This window comes from Peromyscus californicus, unplaced genomic scaffold (assembly GCF_007827085.1).
Source record: "Peromyscus californicus insignis strain IS unplaced genomic scaffold, ASM782708v3 Scaffold_4__1_contigs__length_199733344, whole genome shotgun sequence".
Taxonomy (NCBI): Eukaryota; Metazoa; Chordata; class Mammalia; order Rodentia; family Cricetidae; genus Peromyscus; species Peromyscus californicus.
The window spans coordinates 85,219,852-85,243,079 of NW_026294562.1; the positions used below are offsets into that span (position 1 = coordinate 85,219,852).

The following is a 23,228-nucleotide window of genomic DNA, read 5'->3' on the forward strand; positions in this document are numbered from 1 at the left end:
TGGCAACCCTTCTTTTTCCCAGCATTCTCTCAGTCTCACTCTCCTGCCTAGCTATTGACCAGTTGGCTCTTTATTAAACCAATGAGAGCCACACATCTTGACAGTATACAAAAGGATTATTCCACAGCAACTGTCAACACACTTGCCGTGTGCCAGGTTGTGATGGTCTTGCCAACCTGACATAACCTAGAATAACCTGGGGAGAGAGCCTCAATTGTCTAGACCAGGTTGGCCTGTGGCCATGCCTTGGGGGTGGTGTTTTGATTGCCATAGTTGATGTGGGAAGAAAAGTGGGTGGTACCATTCTCTGGTTTGCATCCTAGACAGGAGGAAAAAGTGAGCGGAGCCTAGCCATGCACTCATCTCTCTCTGCTCTCAACTGTGGGATGGGATGTGACCAGCTGTTTTAGATTCCCGGAACCTTGACTTCCAGCTGTGATGGACTGTAACCTGGCATTGTGGGCTAAAGAAACCCTTCCCTCTAAGTTGTATTTTATCCCAGCAACAGAAATGCAGCTAGAGACAGGCTCTATCCAGGAGATGGAGTGCCATAGCTTGAGTGTGAAATGTCCACCTTGCACCAGAAAAATAAACAATAAGATATAGAGCTTCCAGATTGAAGAATTCAGTCTTAAACCATCTGTGGTGGGGCCTAAGCATCTATTTTTTAAGTTGTATTCATGTATTTGTGCATGTGTGTGTGGGCATCCACACATGCATATGCATGCCCTCCATGGCCTTTATAGAGATCAGGGGACCACTTGCAGGAGGTGTTTATCTCCTTCCTCCAGGTGCTCTCCAGAGATCAAACTCAGGTTGTCAGATTTGGTGGCAAGTACCTTTACGGGAGGAGCCATCTCTCTGGCCCTTATTTATTTTTTTAATTAAAGGCTTTTTTTTTTTTTTTGAGACAGAGTCACATTTTGTGTTCTAGATTGACCCAAGCTCTCTATGATCTTGTTAAAGAGGCCCCCATTGCTTCTATTCCTGCCTCGTGTGAGGAGCCATGGGAGCACATGCCTGGAGCATTGGATAAATTGCTGAAGGAAGGCAGATGTGAGAGTCCAACTGACCTGCTCCTGTGCGCACCCTAAAGCTGCTGAAGGTAAATGCTGTCTCCAAGGGTAGCAGGCGTCTCCGAGTCTCCCTGCACACTAATCCTACATCTTAGGTACAAGGAAACTTTTTGTCAGGATTGAGCACCGAAAGCATGTCCACCTGTCAGTGAGGCAGGAACACAGAACCTCCAGTGAGAACAGAGGAGAGTCTGTTAGCGAGGTCTGTGGTGTTCAGAACCTTTGGGCCTTGCCCCACCCACACAAACAAGCCAACGGCCCAACACAGAGGACTTCCACAGCCTCTCTTGGGTGCATTTCTTCCATCTGTCTTCAGTGCCCTGTCACACAGCACTGCCCTCTCCTTACCTTCATGGCCCAGCTGAAGCCACCATCTCTGGACTTCCATTGTAACTGAGAGCCTGTGGTTTTCGCTCAATTCTGCATCTTGGGGTTATATACACAGAAAAGGAGACAAGTGAATATACAGCTTAATGTTGCCTGCTGGCGTGTGGCCTCTCTTCTGCTCCAGCCCGGAAGCTCTGTTAAGGGGACTGTGTCTTCTTTGATCAATATTAGAAACCCAGGGTTTGACATGTACAGGAGCCTAGAACCTATTGATCAGGTATGTGAACGTTACTCACTAATAAAGGTGTATGGTGTGTGTATGTGTGTGTGGTATAAGTACGTGTGTGTGTGTGTGTGTGTGTGTGTTATATGTGTGGTGTGTGTGTGGTATGTGTGTGTGTAGTAAGTGTGTGTGGTATGTGTGTGGTGTATGTGTGTTATGTGTGGGGTGTGTGTTATGTGTATATGTGGTATATGTTTGTGTGGTTGTGTGTGTGTGTGTGTGGTGTGTCTGTGTGTGGTTATGTGTGGTATGTGTATGTGGTATATGTATGGGTGGTGTACATGTGTGTGGTGTGTGGGTGGTGTATGTGTAGTGTGTGTGTGTATGATGTATGTGTGTGTGGTATATTGTAGTGTGTGTGTGTGTGTGTGTGTGTGTGTGTGTGTGTGTGTATGGTGTATGTATGTGGTATGTGTGATGTGTGTATGTGGTGAATGTGTGTGTGTGTGTGTGTGTGGTGTATGCACAAGTGTGCACCTGAAGACTCAGAGGAGGAAGCTGGATGTCTGTTCTATCTTTCTTCACTGTATCCCTGTGAGATGAGGATTCTCACTGAAGCTGAGCTAGGCTGGCAGCCAGCAAGCCTCAGCGAGCCACCCGTCTCCACCCGACACAGCACTGAGTGAGGCTGGAGGCCCCACACCGCTATGTCTGGCTTTCTTTTTAATGTGGGCTTTGTTGTTTAATGTGGGCTTTGTGTTTGTGCAACACCCAATCTTATCCACTGAGCCATCTCTCCAGCTCCAAACATATTCATTTTCTTTTATTTTTTTTAAAGATTTATTTATTTATTATCTGTTACGTCAACCCACAAGAGTCTGTGAAAAGATCTCAAGATTTATTGAGGTATAAAATGGATGATACTCTCACAGATACAGAACAAAGTGGACGCTGCTGCTTATCCAGCTGTCGTTCTCCGTTCTGCCCAGGGGTGGTGGGAACCAACCATCCTGCTCGGTCCACCCAAGAGAGCCTGAGTGCGACCCCTATTCCTCTGATCTTAAGCGGTCACGTATGCAGGCGAGGCCACGCCCTAGGGCTTTCTACCTCAAAGCCATTGGCTGAAAGGAATGAATTCCCACAACAATTATGTATACAGTGTTCTGTCTGCATGTGTGCCTGCTCGCCAGAAGGGGGCGCCAGATCTCATTATGGACGGTTGTGAGCCACCCTGTGGGTGCTGGGAATTGAACTCAGGACCTCTGGAAGAGCTGCCAGTGCTCTTAACCTCTGAGCCATCTCTCCAGCCCACATATTAATTTTCAAGTTCAATATTTGACATGGTATTTTAGAGAGAAAAAAAATGATCCTTTGCCTAATACATGGTTCTGTTCTGCCATGCAATTTATAGTCTGCGAATGACAGAACAGAACAGAACAAAAAGCAATATTTAAAGCTCCCCATCAGCAGGCAAAAATTAGACTCACCATACATCAAATCAGCCCAAGACTCCAACAGGCCTGAAAAAGCTATTTAGAAACATATTGTAAAAATTCTGTTTGTGGCATAATTAAATAACCAACTCTCTGCAGGAGTTTGATGACCAGCATGAGATATCCTGAGAATTTCTATGGCTTAACGGCCCAAGTTTTCGACTTAATGGCCCACCCGCTTCTCAGACCTCTAGCTAAATATGTGCATCATTTTCTCTGTAGCAGTGCTTTATCTAAGTAGGTCCTTCAGCTTTAAAGTATGTTTGCAGGAGCTGAGGGGTATAGCTCCAGGGGTACAGCATATGCTCAGCATGGCAAAGCCCTGAGTGTCAATCCTCATCCGCTCCTCCAAAAGAAATGTTTGCGAACTTTCTAGGAAGATGCATCATACAGTTCTGCTCCCAGTGACCGAAGAACTTCCGAGTACAGTGATGAGGTCTCAGAGAATGGGAAGAGGTCTGCTGGATGCCTGGAGAATGCAGGTGCTTCATAGATGGTAAGTGTCTTTCCACAGCTTTAGGGCTGTTTTCTGCTGAGGATTAACAGTGCCTCCCGGATCAGGCTAATGGCCAGGAAGATGTCCCTGAAAGAAATTAAAAATAAGTAGGCAAAGGAAATGTCTTAGAGAAAGATAAAAATGAATGTTTCTTGAACAAGGACTAAATTTTAAAATGTGGAAGGGTTCAAGAATTTATATGTCGTCCTTACACAGGAGCCGTACTAATCTCTGTCATTGTTCCAATTTTAGAGGCATGCTGCCAAAGCCAGAAGCACATACATTTTTCATAGAATTTTATAAAAATGATATTTTTATCAGTTGCTGGGCCTCATCTCTGCGCCATCTTCAAGCTTAGTTGTATGTGTAGCATAGTGCTTTCTTTCTTTTTCTTCTCCCCCCCCTACTCTCTGCCCCTCCCTCTCCCTCTCTCTTTTAACACAGGAGTCACTGTTACCCGGGCTGGCCTCAGACTCCTGACCTCAAAGGCTCTGGCTCACTCAGCCTCCGGAATAGATGATATAGGACCACAGCACCACATCTGTCTCCTTTTCCTCCGTTTCCCCCTCTTCCTCTTCTGACTCTTCTTTTGATTCCTCCTCTGCCTCCCTCCTCCTCTTCATCATCTTCCTCCTCCTCCTTTTAACTGTTGTGAGGAACATGAAAACTGGAGAAAACATTGCAGTGATTTGAGAAATAACTCAGAATAATGACCTCCAAGTTCTCAGCGACATGACATGGAACGTTCTGGTCCCCAAAAGAGAACTCTTCCTTTGGACATCTCATGTCCCTGGGTTGGTTGTGGCTCACTTCCTCCACTCTTTGCTTATACAATAGGTAGCTGAGCCCTCCTTCCGCAAGGGTAGGTATTCTACCATGGTCCTGACTTGGTTGTGAGGGACCTTAGCTTTCTAAATGCCAGAATCCTATTTTTCACCCACTGGGGACAAGGCCACTGCTCTCTATTCTACGGGGGAGCCACTGTCCTGATCTAAGGCACATGGAGTGATAAATCAGACCGCTAGTAAGTCTTACAGAGGCCACCGACTGATTACCATTGGTTGCACAGTGATACTCAGCAGTCTTTCTATGTGTGAACCCCTTCACGACTGGCAGCTTTAGCAGTACCCTGTTAGAAATGAAGATCCTCAAGCCATGCCCAGGCCTTCTGAATCATCTCAGGAGAGCAGGCTAGCTACCATTTTTTTTTAAACTAATCTACTTGACTCTGTTTGTGACAGGGTCTCTTGTAACTCAGGCTGCTCTCAAATTCACTATGTGGTTGAGGATGACATTGATCTCTTGTCTCTATGTCCCAAGTACTGGGGTTACAGGTGTGCCACCATGCCAGGTGTTTATTTGGTACTGAGGATAGAGCCCAGGGCTTCCTGTATGTGAAGCAGGCACTCTGCCAATCAAGCTGCATGCCTAGTCCCTCAGACTGTTTTCTCTGACACTGGGGAGCTACTGCCTCAAGCTAATGTATATCAGACCCTACTTCACACCAGAATCTTCTTGGGAGCACTGAACAATCCTAATGGTCCATCTTCCTTACCAACCCAAAGCTCAGACCCAGGCATCCGTACTGTCGGTAATTCTTGCAAGTCTACCTTAGGACCCACCACCCTGTGCCACAATAACAGCATCATCTGAGCGCTCAGGAGAAATTCAGAATCCCAGGCCTGGCCCCAGGGCTCAGGCAGACTGCACATTAACCTGGGCAACCCTCCTGATACACTAAAATATGAAAATGTTTCGGGTACGGATCAGAGTCCTAGGGGTATCCGCTGAGGTTCCAGGTCCCTGCATCCCAGGTACATAACAGATAAATGGTTAATAATAGTCATAGAAACAGAAACAGTTTATTAAGAAACAGAAAGGCTAGCCGGGTGGGGGTGGCGCATGCCTTTAATCCCAGCACTCGGGAGGCAGAGGCAGGCGGATCTCTGTGAGTTCGAGGCCAGCCTGGTCTACAAAGCGAGTTCCAGGAAAGGCACAAAGCTACACAGAGAAACCCTGTCTCAAAAAACCAAAAAAAAAAAAAAAAAAAGAAACAGAAAGACATATTCACTCAAAAGTTCTGGACCAGGAGGCTTCCCACCCTTTGTAGTTACCTATACGGCACTCCCGAGTTTATGTAGCTCAGATTTTTCTCTCACATGCTCCGTCTGTTGCATGTAGTCCACCTAGGGAAGGTTTTGCTATCTTCTATTAATTGGCTTCTACTATATGCTAATCTTGAAGCTGCTCTCTCCAGACCCCACTCTCTTGACAAAAGCCCTGACCTAGACTATAAAAATTCAGTCTGGGATGTGTCTGGAACTTTCTGATGTACAAACTTACCAAAGCCAGTCCAGCCGCCCAGGGGTGGTTATTGTTGGGTTTGTGTTATTGTTACTGTCTGATTCTCTGAGGACCTGACCTTCCTGTCGCCACCAATGGATGCGAACAGCTTCAGACAGAAAAGTTAAAGTCCATGCGTGCCTCCAGGGGGCCCTAGAGAGTAAGCCACGAGGAGGAAGCCCTTTAATTACAACATTGGGAGTGTGACTCTGGCCGCCATGTTATTAATTACCGCCTGTTACTCCCTGGTGGCGTCCTCAGAACAAGCTATTTCTCATTCGCCCCACCCTGCCCCACCCTCCAGTTTTCCCTTCCACTCTTACTCAACCTTGTACCAGACTACTACGCAGGGATTTGAAAGTGAAACTGACTTTCAAGGCTGACTCAGAATTGAAACAAAGTTGCACCTGAATGAAGGATTTCCTTAAACACACGGAAAGAGCCCCAGAATGGAAGGGGCGAAACAGGTGATCGAGGACAGCAGAAACATTATTATTATTTCTATTTATTTTTTAACAGATTGTATTCACTTTTTTGTTTGTTTATTTGTTTGTTTGTTTGTTTGTTTAAAAACCATTATGTACTGGCCACAGCTGGGGCCTGAGGCCCCTGAACAGAGACACTGGTATGGGTTTTCACAAGATGGTCAGTGAATTCCTGATAAGGAGACTGGTGAACACAGTCTCTTTCCAGAGGTCTGGGGTCAGGTAGCTGTAAGTCTTAGAGATGGCATCAAAGGTGGCCTTGGCAAAGTTGCCCAGGGTATCAGTGCACCCTCTGGCTGCTGTGTAGCAGTCATCAGTATCAACCATCATCAGTGCCTTCTTGGGCACAAGAGCAGTATGGTGGTATTTTATTTGTACTGAAATGTGATTTTAATTGCATGTTAATAAATAAAGTTGCCCGGGGGTCAGAGCTATTAGAGCCATAGCAAAAGCTGGGCGGTGGTGGTGCACGCCTTTAATCCCAGCACTTGGTAGGCAGAACTAAGTAGAATTGTGTGGTCAAGGATACAGCCAGCATTGGAGACACACGCCTTTAATCTCAATCCCAACCATAGAAGACCTGGAAGTCTCTACAGAGAGGCAGTGACGAGGCAGTCATGTGGTTGGTTTTACAACCAATGAGAAGGCAGAACAGAAAGTCTATATAAAGACAAACAGACAGGAAGTAGCTCTCTTTCGGAGAGGTCTCTTGGCTGAAGAGGCTAGCTGCAGCAGGCTGCTAAGGCTCTTAGCTCTGATCTCTTTGCTTTCTTCTTTGCATTGGTTCTGTGTTTCTTATTTAATACGACGGTTGGTTACATCTACAGAGCAGAGCCTCTGGGGCAGGGATAAGACATACCAACACAGAGACACAGAGGCCTATTACTTTGCCTGGAACAGTATGGGTGTCTTAGTTAGGGTTTCTATTACTGTGAAGAGACACAATTTTTTTTCTTTTTCTTTTTAATGTGCATTGGTGTTTTGCTTGCATGTGCTTCTGTGTAAGGGTGCCAGATTTTGGAGTTACAGGCAGTTTTAAGCCACCATGTGGATACTGGGAATTGAACCTGGGTCCTCTGGAAGAACAGTCAGCGCTCTTAACCTCTGAGCCATCTCTCCATCTCTGACAATTCTTTCTTTAAAAGAAAACATTTAGTTGTGGCTAGCTTATAGTCCATTATCTATTATCATCATGGCGGATGGCATACAGGCTGACATTGTGCTGGAGAGTTCTACATCTTGATCTGCAGGGAGCAGAAGCAGTCTGTGTCCACACTGGGCATAGTTTGAGCATAGGAGACCTCAAAGCCCACTCCCACAGCAGCACACATCCTTCAACAAGGCCACACCCACTCCAACAAAGCCACACCTCCTAATAGTGCCCCTCCCCATGGGAGCCATATTCTTTCAAACCACCACAATGGGGCTTGCCAACTGTGCTCCCCCAGTAGCCTCTCCACGCAGGGACAGTGGACAGCTTGGCTGAGATGATGGCCCCTCGGATGGCAGTGGCTACCTCCTTGGAGCACTTAACACCAAGACCAGCATGACCGACCATTGTCATCCCCAAAAGGGACAAAAGTCTTGAACCTGGTCCACTGGCCAGCCCTAGTCTGCTTCTGCACTGGCATGATCTTTAGAATGTCATCTTTTAGGGATGCACCCAGGAAGAAGTCAATAATCTCGGGTTCTTGAATGGGCTGAGAGAACGAGTAGATCTCCAGGGCCTTGGTCTTCATGTCCTTAACCATGTGAACCTTGGTGACGAGGATCCACTCCTTGCCTCAGCTCCTTTACCTTTACAAACCCCACACCCTCAGCTTCCACCTCAACCATGACCTCCTAAAACTGCTACCTAATCCTCCTTGGTTGCTGCTGCTGCTGCTGCAGCCTCCGAATCCTGGGCTTCCAGGTCCTCTGGGCCCTCTTGCTGTCCAGGTGTCATTTGCCATTTGGTGCTTTCTGAAAAAGAAGAAGAGGAGGAGGGGAGGAGGAGGAGGAGGAGGAGGAGGAGGAGGAGGAGGAGGAGGAAGAAGAAGAAGAAGAAGAAGAAGAAGAAGAAGAAGAAGAAGAAGAAGAAGAAGAAGAAGAAAGGAAGCCAGAAATCGTATTGTTCTGGAACTTTTTAACTGACGATCCTTTCATGTTAATTTGGTCTCTAGACTTAATTTATTGTTTTTGCCCTTTGCTTGAAAGTGATGGGGGTGGGATGGGTTTCTGGTGGTGGTGGTGGTTGGTTGTTTTATTTTTGCTTTGAGACAGGGTCTCATGTCGCCCAGGCTGGCCTCAAACTTATTTTTAGCCTCCTGCCTCCACCTGTTTACTGGCATGTGTCACCCCCAACCCCCACGCCCCATTTGAAAGGGGTAAGTGGTTTTTGTCTCCGTGGGGTCTTTAAGCCTGCATCACTCCTGTCCCTGGGTACTAGTGTGCAGTCATGACATGGGGCAGTGGTGTGGAAAGTGGCTAGAGCTGGGGGCTGAGGACACCTGGTCACTCAGGAAGTCGTTTACAGTCTTGGGTCTCAGTGTTCTCAAACTGAAAATAAGTGATGTCATTAGGTGTGATGGTGCACCCCTGTAACCCTAGCTTTCAAGATGCAGAGGCAGACAGAATCAAAGTTTGAGTCCAGTCTGGGCTACATAACAAAACTCTTTCTCAAAAGTAAAGCTAAATCTGAGTGAGATGGCTCACATCTGCATTCCCAGTACTCAGAGGATAGAGACCGGAGGATCAAAAGTTTAAAGTCAGCCTGGAGGTGGTGGCCCACGCCTTAAAGCCCAACACTCAGGAGGCAGAGGCAAGAGGATCTCTGAGTTCGAGGCCAGCTTGGTCTAGAGAGCTACTTCCAGGACATCCAGGACTACACAAAGAAACCCTGTCTCAAAAACAAAAAATTAAAATTCAAAAAAAAATTTTTTTAAAATTCAAGATTCTCAGCTGCAGAACAGTTTCAAGGCCAACCCTGGATACATGAAATCCTGTCAAATAAATAAGTGAATAAATACACAAAATAAAGGAGTTTGACCATTGGAGATTACAAAATTTATCAAAGGCTTACAGGAGTTTCCCAGGAGCCTATGGGGCTAAGAAAAGCCCTGCACTCATCTTTCTAACCTTGGTGGCCTCTGAGAGTGTGGGTCCATTGTTGCAGATCTCAAGAGAGTGAGACAGACAGACAGACAGATGATAGATAGATAGATAGATAGATAGATAGATAGATAGATAGATAGATGATAGATAGATGATAGAGCTCTTTCTGGACTTTCCTTTGGGACTTCCCAATTTATAAATTTGGGGAACTAATGCCCCCTCTTTTTTTTTCCCTGCAGAATTTGGATTCCAGAGAAAATACTCCTGAGGCCATAGCTTACACGAAGCCAATTCTGTATTGACCAATAACGATAACCCAGGGCTCCTTCAAAATCTAGTTCTACCCATTCTGTGAATCTACTACATGGTTGTACAGGTGCAGCTGTGCCTCTCTTGAATATGTGTGCATGTGTGTCTATACCTTGCCATGTTGCTCGTGGCTCACCATTATCTTTACATCTTGTTGCCTCTGTCTCTGGCTGGCGACTCCTCACTCAGCCTTCCTCTTCCCAGAATTCTCCTCTCTCTTTGTCCCGCCTATACTTCTTGCCTGGCTGATGGCCAATCAGCACTTTATTAACCAATCAGAGCAACACATTCACAGCATACAGAGTGATATCCACAGCACTTCCCCTTATGATATAGAAATATAGGGTATAGTTATAATAGGATGAAGGGGTAGGTTATGAACCTACTTTTAAAGAGCAACACATTCACAACATACAGAAAGACGTCCCCAGCAAGGCAGTGTCAACTAGGATAATCACTCTGGGTCATAGTGCTTTTATCAGAGCAGTGCTAATGAATAACAGCACCTACCCATTATGGGAGACCAGTTGGGAGACTGGCTCCCACATTTTACCCCAGGGTACTCTTGAGGAGTGAGGGATAAGAGATTTAGATAGAGGAATAGAGGGGAGAGAAAAAGACAGAGACATAGGATAGCCTCGGGAGGGCCTGAATCCTTATCCACAGGCCCCTTCTGTCTCTTCTAAAGGACTATTTATAGGAATGCCAAGGGGTGAAGCAAAAGACCTCCCCCCAGCACAGCCAAGTGTAGACCCTTTCCAATCAACTGGTAACCATGCACAATGGTCAAGCCATCTTCTAATGCAGCTCTGCTGGGTAAAGCAAGCTCAGATCTCATTAGGAAACCTTTGTGGGCCTCCACACCCCATCAAGCCGATGACAAGATGAGCTCCCTGTCTGTCAAGAGCTGTGGATCAAACAAGGCCCAGGTGATGGTTCAAGTTTATAAACCTAGAGCTTGGGAGATAGAGGCAGGTATATTTTTGTGAATTTGGGACTAGCATGGTCTACATAACTAGTTCTAGCCAGGCTATGTAGTGGGGCTCTGTTTAAAAGCAAACAAAAAAAGCAGCTGGACCCAGACTCATTAAACAAGTAAACAAAAGGAACAGAGAAACATACATACCTGTAGATGCTTGTCTTTGTGTGGTCTGCTATAGCATGATGTCGTAGACTGGGATAGGTTGGGGCTTACAAACAACAGAAGTTCATTTCCCAGAGTTCTAGAGTCTAGAAAGCCCAACATCAAGATGCCAGTAGATTCAAAGTCTGAGGAGGCCTCACTCCTACAGCTTTCATACCATACCTTCCCACAGTGGACGGTGTAATGGGTTGAATACGAAATGTCCCCCATAGGTCCAAGTGTTTGAACACATGGTCTCCATGTAGTGGCACTGTTTAGGAAGGTTGTGGACCCTTAGGATGTGGGCATAGCTACAGGAAGTGGATCACTGGAGTCTGGCCTTGTGGGTTTCTAACCCAAGCTCTCCCTCTCTCCTCTGCTTTCTGCTCTGTGGAGGTTTGAGGAGTTGCAGACATGCTCTCACCACTGTGAACTCTGCTATGCTTTCTCTGCTGTGATACATCATGACTGCTCAAACTGTAAGCCCATGCAAATCTCTCCTCCATTTTTCCTGTCATGTTTTCTGTCACAGAGTGGGAAGAGCAGCTACAGGTGTGAGGCCTGATCCTCTTCATGAAGACTCAGTTCCCATGACATGATCACTGCTGCCTCCACCTCTCAAGGGCTAGGATTACAGGGATGCACTACCACTGGATAACAGGGGTTATCCAGTGCTTAGGAGTGAACCAGGGCTTCCTGTATGTTAGGCAAGCACTCTGCAAACTGAGCTACATCTCCAATCCCCAAAAACCTTGCCTCCTAAAACAGTGGTTCTCAAACTATGGGTCATGACCTCCCTGGGGGTGGTGGTTAAAAGATCCTTTCACAGGGGTCGCATGTCAGATATTTACATTATGATTCATAACAGTAGCAAAATTACAGTTATGAAGTAGCAACAAAAGTAATTTTATGGGGGCTGGAGAGATGGCTCAGCACTGAAGAGCACTGGCTGCTCTTACAGATGGCCTGGGTTCAATTCCCAGCATCCACATGGTGGCTCACAACTGTCTGTGACTCTGGTTCCAGGGAATCTGGCATCCTCACACAGACACACATGCAGGCAAAACACCAATGCACATAAAATAAAAATATATAAATCTTAAGAAAAACAGTAGTTGTACGGGTCGGGATCACTACAACATGAGGAACTATGTTAAGGGTCGCAGCATCAGGAAGGTTGAGAACCACTGTTCTAAAACATCATCCTGGGAGCCCATTTTCAACAGATGAGGCAAAAGGAGGAGTGTTCAGACCGTAGCTGGCTCCATGGATACTATTGACCTTAACTGACGCTGTCAAGTCCTGGGAGTAGGGGTGCTTCTGATTAGAAGCACTTGGTGGCCTAACTTGTAAGTTGCAGGTTGGGTTCTAAAAGCTTGACCTCAGGGTTGGTTTTCCCATAGAGACAGCAACCACTGGCTCCTTTCCCCAGGGAAGATCTGGAAACGCCTATTCAGGCTCTAGAGTGGCCCAAATATTGCATAACTGCCAGTCAGAGGAGGCACCTGCTGGAGGAGCACAGCAGACATGGCAGCGCCTGGTTTCTCGTTTAAACTGCTGATGGTAAAAGGCTTTCCTCCTGGGAAAGAGACTCTGCGGCAGAATTAATTAGAAGACCACGAAGCCACCAAGGAACGAGTGCTCCTGCTTGGAGGGATGGGGGGGCTAGGGATGTTTAAGGACTTTAAAGATAGATGATCCTGAGGTTTTTCAATGCGTTGAGCTGCACTCGTGCTCGCGCACACCACACACACACACACACACACACACACACACACACACACTACCGGATAACTTCTCATTGCCTGGAGCCAATCCTCTCTAAAGTTACTTTCGCTTTCATCTTTAGAAGTGTCATCTCTAGGGCTAGGGAGACGGCTCAGAGGGTGAAGGTGTTTGCCGCCAATTCAAACAACCTGAATTCTGTTCAGTGTCCACGCGGTGGAAGGAGAGAACTGACTCTGGCAAGTTGTCCTCTGACCGCCACACATGCATGCGCATGTGCACCCCTCCGCACACGATAAATACGTAAACATACCAGCTTTAGGCTAACAACTCTCAAATGTGTGTCTTCAGGCCACGTTCTTATACAAACAGCTCCCAACTCACTGTCTCTATAGATATCTCATGCACGTGGTTATGGTCTGGATGTGGGCTGTCCCCGATAGATGCATGTGTTAGAACACTTGGTCCCTAATTGCTGGTGCTGTTCTGAGAGGTGTGACATTGAGTCCCAAGTGGAGGTCAGCCAAGTTGCCAAATTCTTCAAAGGACTCCGTGGAGAAGCCAATCCCAAGCCACGTTTACTTGTCAGAAGGTCCATGTTGTGAGGACATGAACTCAGAAGATGACAGGCTAGGGGGTGTATTATAGCTCAGTAGTAGAGCACTTGCCTGGGGTGCACAAAAGGAGGAAGGGGGAAGGAGGCACAGGAGGAGGAACACACACAAAGCTCCGGGCCAGGGAAGCTCTTTGAATGATGCCCTCTTTACTACAAAAAATTCCAGGGGGGCTGGGGAGCCGGCCAGTGGGTAAGAGCAATTGCTGCATAAGTGAGAAGACCCGAATTTAAATACCCAGAACCATAAACAAAGCTGGGCATGGCCTGTACTATCCCTGTAACCCCAGTGCTGCCGGGGATGGTGACAGATAACTGAGGCTTACATGCCATCAGCCTAGCTCCAAGTTCAATGAGAGACCCTATCTTAAAGAAATAAGGTGGAGAGTGATACAGACTACCCAATGTCCTCTTTTGACCTCTACACATGTGTGAACTTATGTGCACCCCCCCACACATTCCCCCCAACACTTTTTTTTTTTTTAAAGAAGACAGTCAAGGGCTGAGAACAGAGTTCTCTGTCTATAAAATGCTTGAAGCACAATGAGGATCTGAGTTCAGATGTGAAAAACCCACATAAACGCCTAACGCGGTTGTCAGTGTTCCTAACCCTAACACAGGCAGACAGTAATGGGGGACAGAGAGACAGGGTGACACCTGGAGCTCACTGGCCAGCCAGTCTAGTCAGCCATCAACCTGGGGTCAGTGAGAGACCTCATCTCAAAAGATGAGAAGGAAAGCTCGGGTGGCAGACACCTAACATCCACCTCCGTCCTCTATATGCAATCATACACACATGTACATACATAAACACACACATGAAGAAGTCTGGTGTGAATGTTCACAATACCCTTGTCCCTCTGGAATGCTGGGGGGCCTCTGCAGCTGAATGCATGAGAAAGCTCCACCTCTGCCCATACGTTTTGTGAAAGAACCATGTCTATCTTTGTAGCCCTCCTGGGAAAGATGATTTCCCCTTGCAGGTGCTCAGATAACTGGTGAGGGATGTCAAAGAGACAGGACACAGTGGAGGTAGAAGTTTCTGGGTCAGTTTCTGTTTCAACCATCTTTTTTAAAATTTTCTCCAGCTTTCTAATTTATCAGACTCTGGTGCTCTTGGAGACCTTGGGCAGGGTACTTTATTTCCCTGAACCCCAGTTTCCTCATCAGGAAACCTGAGGGTTTCTTGCTCTAGGTTCCTTATATTCCAGCTCCAAATAAATGACTTGATGATCCATCCATCATCTCTCCCATCACATAACAGGCACCAGGGTTTGAAGAAATAAATCAGAAAATAAAGGTAAGACTGTCTGGTTCTTAGCATAAGCATTTCTCCTCACTATTCAAAACATCAGCATCCATTTGTAACAGTGGTTTCCGAATTCCATCTCTTGGAATGTAGCCCCATAAGATATGAAAGTAGGACTCCTAGGTCAAAAGAAGTTGGGGAGCCTGTCAGGTGCCTGTGTGTATCTGTTTCCTCTGTATTGAAACATTCCCTTCTGGAAGCAGCACAATGTCTATTATTCTTATAATACCTCTGTCCCCAAGCATCCACCTAACAGCCTATGATCAAAAGATGACCAAAGCAGAATTTAAAAGTTTCAAAGATTACAAGCAAAATAAGTGTAGCATGAATCTTAAAAGTTCCTATTAATAAAATCAAACCTGAAGCCAGTTATTGGGGTGAACACTGAATGATCAGAGAGACAGAACAAGCCACAGCTATCTCACCTTGCCAATTCCTCAGTTGGTCCTGTTTCCTCAGACTGGAAGCTTCTGTGTCCTCATCCCAATGGCTCTCAGCTGAACTGCTGCTAGAAGCCTGAATGCTTAACCAGCCAAATGCTTAACCAGGCAAATGCTTCTAGTTTCTGGTCCTCAACGCCTTATAAACCTTTCTGCTTTCTACCACCACTCCCTGGGATTAAAGGCTGCTTTCTGGGATTAAAGGCGTGAGTCACCATGCCTGGTTGTTTCCAATGCAGCCTTGAACTCACAGAGATCCAGAGGGATTTCTGTCTCTGGAATGCTAGGATTAAAGGCGTGTGCTAACATTTTCTAGCCTAAGTATCTTGTGGCTTTTCTGACCCCAGATAAGTTTATTAAAGTACACAATATTTTGGGGAACACAATACCACCACAAATAAGTGCACTTGTCACTCTGAATCTGTGAGTGTTTGACTCCAGAGCTGGGTTTGCATGTAGCCTGTGTGCAGTTGACTGAGGAAGAGAAGACGAGGGTCGGGTTAACTGATGGTCCTGCACATTATGCAGTCACCACCCAGAAAGTCGACAGATGCAGCATTAGTACCCCTTTTGGGGACCACCCTGGAGGATAGTGGTAAAAGGAAATCTTCACAGTAGGCAGAATTTTGGGCAGAACATATGATTCCACATTTTGCTCATCCCAAGGCAAACTAGCCATATTTTACAGGCTCAGTTCCCAGTGTTCTGTGTATCTATATATCTGTGTGTGTTGGTGTTGGTGGTATTTTACTCTTTTGTGGGGGGCCCACCACCCAGCTCCCAAATAAATCACACATGGAGGCTTATTATTACTTATGAACGCCCAGCCTTAGCTTGGCTTAGTTTCTAGCCAGCTCTCCTTAATTTATCCCAGCTACCTTTTGCCTCTGGGCTTTTCCCTTTCTCTTACTTCTGTAAATCTTACTCTTACTCTGTGACTTGCTATGTAGTTGTGTAGCTGGCCCCTGGAATCCTTCTCCTCTGGCTCCTAGATCTTAGATCTTTCCTCCCAGTTTTCTCCTTCTATGTATACTCTCTGCTTGCCGCCACCCCTACCCCCCACCCCGCAAGCCTATTCTTTCTCCTGCCTTGCATTGACCAGTTCTTTATTAGACCATCAGGTGTTTTACACAGACACAGTAACACAGCTTCACAGAGTTAAACAAATGCAATAAAACAAAAGTAACACACCTTAAAATATTCTACTACAGTGTGTGTGTGTGTGTGTGTGTGTGTGTGTGTGTGTGTGTGTGTGTGTGCGTGCGCGCCTGCCTGTGCACACAGATGGGACCCAGGACCTAGCAAATGCTAGGCAAACTCTAACTGAACCACATCTCCAGCCCATCATTGTAGGAACCTGGCTGAGGCCTCTCTAAGTAGGTGAGAATCAAGAACTCGAAGTCAATTAACATTTGCTTAAGGCCTTCCTCCCTCCCCAGCTGTCAACCTTTCATTTCCTAGGAATCTCACTAGAACCCCCTTCACAGTAAAAGGCACTCCCTAAACCCTATGTGCAAATCTAGTGGCCCCTGGCTTTTCCTTATCAGAGGCTCATCCATCTAGGCACCTCTGGAGCCTCTCTACAATCCTGGTGATCAAAGGGAAAATGAGGGGAATGTCTTGGCAGCTGTTTGAGGGCAACTTGAGAGCCACTAAGTGTGTGAGGCTAACACAAAGACACTAATTCCAGCTCCCCCTTGAGAAGCCCACCCCACACTTGGGTTTGTCAAATTCTTTCACTGAGCATCTCAAGTGTGTTGCTTTATGGTACAGTGTTCTCTTCCAGCCCGGGTCCTGGCATGTTTATATTCAGAATCATACCCCTGTAGCCCATGTTAGATAGCCCTGATGTACCCTGAAGTTAGCATCTTCCATTGAACTGACTTTGGCTAGGTTCAGATCATCAGTCATAGGCTTGAGACTGGATGGTGGGGATGAGCTGCTTCTGTGCTGAAAATGTGTGACACCAGATACATTCATGTTTATCCATGATCCAACCAACCAGGTGTCCTACGATTCAATTCACTTTGGACACTGAGTTAGTGCAGCCCACAGGCTAAGGGGTTCAGTGTCCCAATGCTGTCCCTATGTCAGATATCCACCACAAGCCCTGAGAATCTTGTATTTCTCACCTTCCATTAATAAATTGAGGGGTTTAAATTTTTTTATTACATTTTGTTATTAATTGTGTGTGCACATGCCACAGTGTATTTGTGGATCACTTGTGGTACAGAGGGCAACTTGTGGGGGTTGGTTGTCTCTTTCCACCCTGCAGGTCCAGGTCATTAGGCAAGTGCCTTTACCTACTGTCTCATCTTGCTGGTTCTAAACTGAGATTTCTTACATTCACTGGAAGGATTCTGTATATGCGTAGCTCAGGGTCTCATCTGGTGCCTTATTACATCATCAGTGGGCATCCTAAAAGTTGGACGTGCACCCCCACACTCTCTCTCTCTGCGCTCTCTCTCCATGTTCTCTCTCCTCTCTTTCTCTCTCTGTCTCTCTCTCTCTGTCTCTGTCTCTCTCTCTCTCTCTCAGTCTCCTTGGTCTCTCTCTCTCTCCATGTCTCTCTCTGTGTCCCTCTACAGAGGGAGTTCCAGGACAGCCAGGACTACACACAGAGAAATCCAGTCTCGGAAAAAAACAAAAAAGATTAAACATGTGTTTGGTACGGTGGCACACACCTTTAATTCCATCACTCAGGAGGCAGAGGCAGGAAAATCTCTGAGTTCTAGGCTAGTCAGGGTAATACAGTGAGACCCTGTCTCAAAAACAAACAAACAGACCAAACATGTATTTCTTATTATATCACAAGTCATGAGAAGAAAGAGAGGTTGAGGCATCTATCTCTCTGTTGGGGAATATTAAAGTATGTTACTTTTGTTTATGTTGCATTTGTTTAACTCTGTGAAGCTGTGTTACTTTGCCTGTCTAAAAGACCTGATGGTCTAATAAAGAGCTGAACGGCCAATAGCGAGGCAGAAGAAGGGATAGGTGGAGCTGACAGGCAGAGAGAATAAACACGAGGAGAAATCTGGGGAGAGAAGAAAGATCTAGGAGTGAGAGAAGAGGAGGACATCAGGGGCCAGCCACCCAGCCATGCAACCAGCCATGGAGTAAGAAAGAAAGGTGTATAGAAATAAGAGAACGGGAAAAGCCCAGAGGCAAAAGACAGATGGGACAATTTAAGGTAAGAAAAGCTGGCAAGGCCAGGCGGTGGTGGCGCACGCCTTTAATCCCAGCGCTCGGGAGGCAGAGCCAGGCAGATCTCTGTGAGTTCAAGGCCAGCCTGGGCTACCAAGTGAGTTCCAGGAAAGGCACAAAACTACACAGAGAAGCCCTGTCTGGGGGAAAAAAAGAAAAGAAAAGAAAAAGAAAAAAAAGAAAAGCTGGCAAGAAACAAGCCAAGCTAAAGGCCAGGAATTTATAATTAAGAATAAGCCTCCATGTGTGATTTATTTGGGAGCTGGGTGGTGGGTCCCCCAAAAGGACAAAAACAACCAACAACATCTCCCCATTCAGGTTCTCCTTCCCTTCCTTCCTCTTTCCCAGTTCCTCCAGCAACTGGTCCTGTCATGTCTCTATTCTCTGTAGAAGACCTCTACTGTGTCTGTGACCAGATGCAATAAGTGCCTGGGGCACTGGTAACACAACCTTTCCTGTTGTCCTCCCAGTTTGGGGACCAGTGATGGCTCCATTGGGGGTGGGTTCATTGGCAGACACTTTTAGGAGGCAGGTGGCAGGTTCAAGGAAGGAAATGGGAAGAAGACATCTTACAGGCCCTATTTCAGAGGTCTGGCTATGGGTATGGGACGCTCAGCGAGGATGCTGAAATATGCCAGGAGTAGGGGGCCAGGGGAGGTAGGGAGCATTTAGTGTTCTTAGACCCACAGAGCATTGAGAAAGGGCCTAATGTTTAATGGAGAAGGCCTCAGAGAAGAAGTTGTACAATAAACACTCAGACTTCCCTCTCCTGCTCTTCTATCTGGGAGTGACTCCTACTGTTATCCAGGGCCCCAGCACTTCATAAAGCTTCTCCACTTTGAACTATGACAATTCCAGTAACTGTAGTAATTTGGTTTCTCTATACTCTTGCCTAACCCACCCTATAGACCCCTAGTAATAGCTGGCCAGGAAAGATGTATATGGATAACCTAATATTCTTTGAACACTCTCTGGTTACACCCAGCATTGACAAACTGTGGGCCAGCACCTGGCAACTTTCCAATCTATTTTCTCTCCTGGGCTCTAAAATGTCTAAGAAGTGGCCCTGCTCGCCCCCATGTGTCTGGACACTCCTTAGGGTCCCTGAAATGCTGCTGTCTGCCTACTTATCTATATTGTTAATAACTAATGTAGCCAGGAGGTGGTGGCATATGACTTTTATTCCAGCACTCGGGAGGCAGAAACAGGGGGATTCAGATACAGAACGAGATCCGGGACAGGCACCAAAAACTACACAGAGAAACCCATCTCGGAAAAAAAAAAAAAAAAACAAAAAACTAATCTAATAAATCTCTTACTCAGAAAGAGCAACCTACCTCAGTGTTACCTTTAAACTCCAAACCCCAAACTTTTCACCTACTGGCAGAACTTGACCAGAAGACAGAGAATTAGACAGGTTACCAGAACGAGAGCAATCTGTTTCCAGGAATCCTGGGATTCTTTATTGCACCAGCATATCTTGCAGACAGGTCACCATTGCAGATGGAAGGGTTTGTCGCTGGGTTGGTGTTTTCCTTTCTCCTTTCATAGTATGCAGGGCACCTTCCTGTACATGAACAGCAGGCAGTAGGGGTAAAGCTCTAGGTAGGCACCAGCTTGATTTCTCTGTATTCAGTGAGTTATGCAAGCATAGTCTTTTGGCAATAGGGCCTCACCATCAGTTTGTTGAGAGCAACCAACAGACATTGGCAACAGCCTGAGTTGTTTGGGAGTGTCCACGGGCTCCCTTTAGGCAACAGCTTGATTAGATGTAACCCATTACCAGAAGTGGAAGTTCCATTTGGTGATAAGTGTCTGAGTGGGGCTTTCTCTCCGATGTTATTTGATGATTCCGTCTAGATTTCTTTCGTATATGTATGTATTTTAAGAAGCTTCTACAGTATTATGTTTCCATACAATCCCTCAAATGGCCCTTAGTTTTAGCTGTTCCTCCCCATATTCTCTCTTACCCTGCTCTTCTCTCCCATTCCCTGTTTGATCCTCCCATTCTAGTACCCCACCCCCGTCCATCCGTAACTGTGTGTTCTATTTTCCCTTCCTGAAGAGGATCCCTTCTACCAGTCCCTTACTCTATACCTAACCTCAGTGGTTATATGGATTGTAGCCTGCTCATCAAAGGCTTAAAAGCTAGCATCCACATATAAATGAATACGTACCATATTTGTCTTTCTGGGTCTGGGTTACCTCACTCAGGATAATTTCTTCTAGCTCCACCCATTTCCATACAAATTTTGTTTTTTAACAGCTAAGTAATATTCTATTGTGTAAATGTACCAAAATTTCTTTATCTATTCATCTGTTGACTGACAGTGTCCTTTGGGTGTATGTCTAGGGGTGACATGGCTGCATCTTGAGGTAGATCAATTCCCATCTTCCTGAGGAACTCCCACACTGATTTCCATAGTGGCTGTACAAACCTGCACTCCCACCAACAAGGGATGAGTGTTCTCCTTATTCCACATCCTCGATATCATAACCTTCATTTGTTTTATTGATCTTGGCCATTTCTAACAGGTATAAGGTGAAATCTCAGCGCAGTTTTGATTTGCATTTCCCTGATGACTAAGGATGTTGAACAATTCTTTAAGTACTTTTCAGCCATTTGAGTTTCCTCTTTGGAGAATTCTTTGTTTAGATCTGTGCCCCATTTTTTGTTTGTTTGGTTGTGGTTTTTTGTTCTTTGAGATAGGGTTTATTTGTGTCATCTTGATTGTCCTGGAATGAGTCCTGTAGACCAGAATGGCCTTGAATTCACAGAGATCCGCCTGCCTCTGTCTCCTGGGTGCTAGTATTGAAGGCGTGCACCACCACTGCCTGGCATGTACCCCATTTTTCATTGGGGTGTTTTCTTAGTGTCCAGTTTTTGTCTGCTTGTTTTTTTTTTTAGTTGTTTCTATATTTTAGATTTTAGCCCTCTATCAGATGAATAGTTGGTAAAAATCTTTTCCCATTCTGTAGGCTGCTGCTCTGTCCCTATGACAGTATCTTTTGCTGTACAGAGCTTTTTAGTTTCATGGAGTCCCATTTATTAATTGTTGTTCTTAGGACCTGTGCTATTGGTGTTCTATTTGGAAAGGCTTTTCCTGTGCCAATGAGTTCCAGACTATTTCTCACTTTCTTTTCTATCAGATTGAGGGTAACTGGCCTTATGTTGAGGTCTTTGGTCCATTTGGGGTTGAGTTGACCTGCAAGGTGATAAGTATGAATTTTATTTGCATTTTTCTATATGCAGACATCCAGTTTGGTCAGTAACATTTGTTGAAGATGCTGTCTTGTTTTCTAGTGTGTATTTCTGATTTATTTATCAAAAATCAGGTATTCATAGGTATGTAAACTTATTTCTGGGTCTTCAATTCTATTCCATTGATCAACATGTCTAGTTTTTTTGTTTGTTTGGTTTTTGCCAATACCATGCTGTTTTAATTACTATAGTTCTATAGTACAATTTGAGATTGGAGATTGTCTTAGTAAGGGTTTCTATTGCTATGATGAAATACCATGACCAAAAGCAAGTTGGGGAGGAAAGGTTTTTTTGGTTTACACTTCCATATCACTGCTCATCACTGAAGGAAGTCAGGACAGGAATTCAAACAGGGCAGGAATCTGGAGGCAGGAGCTGATGCAGAGACCATGGAGGGATGCTGCTTACTGGCTTGCTCATCATGGTTTGCTCAGCCTGCTTTCTTACATTGTTGCTCCTCCTCCTCCTCCTCCTCCTCCTCCTCCTCCTCCTCCTCCTCCTCCTTCTCCTTCTTCTTCTTCTTTTGTCTTGTTGTTTTTTGTTTGTTTGTTTGTTGTTGTTGTTGTTTGGGACAGGATTTCTCTGTGTAGCCCTGGCTGTCCTAGAACTTGCTCTGTAAACCAAGCTGGCCTCAAACTCTGCCTGCCTCTGCCTCTTGAGTTTTGGAATTAAAGGAGTGTACCACCACTGCCCAGCTCCAGCCTGCTTTCTTATAGAACCCAGGACCATCAGCCCAGGGGTGACACCACCCAACAATGTTCTAATTAAAAAAATGCTCTACAGGCTTGCCCACAGCCTGATCTCATGGAGGCATGTTCTCAATAGAGGTTCCCTCCACTCAGATGACTATAGTTTGTGTCAAATCCACACAAATCTAGCCAGCACAGGGATAATGATGCCTCCATCAGTTCTTTTATTTATTATTCAGGATTGTTTTAGCTATCCTGGGTTTGTGTGTGTGTGTGTGTGTGTGTGTGTGTGTGTGTGTGTGTGTGTGTGTGGTGTTTCCATAGGAAGATGAAAATCGTCCTTTGAAAAATTCTGTGAAAAATTATGTTGGAATTTTGATGAGAATTGCATTAAATCTGTGGATTGCTTTTGGCTATTATGTTAACCGTACCAATTTATGAGCACAGGAGATCTTTCCATCTTCTGATATCTTCTTCAGTTTCTTTCTTCAGTGACTTTAAGTTTGTATTAAACAGGTCTTTCATTTGTGTGAATAGAGTTAGCTTAAGATTTTTTTTTAAAGTTATTGTGAAAGGTATTATTTCCCCGATTTATTTCTCAGTCCATTTGTCATTTGTATATAGGAAAGCTTGCTGTGGGATGTTCTGTATGGCAAATGTGTTGCTGATTAGTCAATAAATAAAACACAGATTGGCCATTGGCTAGGCAGGAAGTGTAGGCGGGACAAGGAGGAGAATAAAGCTGGGAAGTGGAAGGCTGAGTCAGAGAGACACTGCCAGCCGCCATGATGAGAAACAGCATGTGAAGATGCCGGTAAGCCACGAGCCACGTGGCAAGGTATAGATTAATAGAAATGGATTAATTTAAGCTGTAAGAACAGTTAGCAAGAAGCCTGCCACGGCCATACAGTTTGTAACCAATATAAGTCTCTGTGTTTACTTGGTCGGGTCTGAGTGGCTGTGGGACTGGCAGGTGAGAGAGATTTGTCCTAGCTGTGGATCAGGCAGGAAAACTCAA

At 45.6% G+C, this 23,228-nt stretch overlaps 1 non-coding gene and 1 pseudogene across 1 annotated transcript; both read right to left on the minus strand.

Annotated features, from left to right (window-relative positions):
* Positions 1-3,786: 3,786 nt before the first annotated feature.
* LOC128095775 (U6 spliceosomal RNA) lies at positions 3,787-3,892 on the minus strand. The gene has a single exon (XR_008213379.1). It is a non-coding gene; the product is annotated as a U6 spliceosomal RNA (small nuclear RNA).
* Positions 3,893-6,534: 2,642 nt separating this feature from the next.
* On the minus strand, positions 6,535-8,395 carry LOC128094459 (40S ribosomal protein S2-like; annotated as a pseudogene).
* Positions 8,396-23,228: the final 14,833 nt, after the last annotated feature.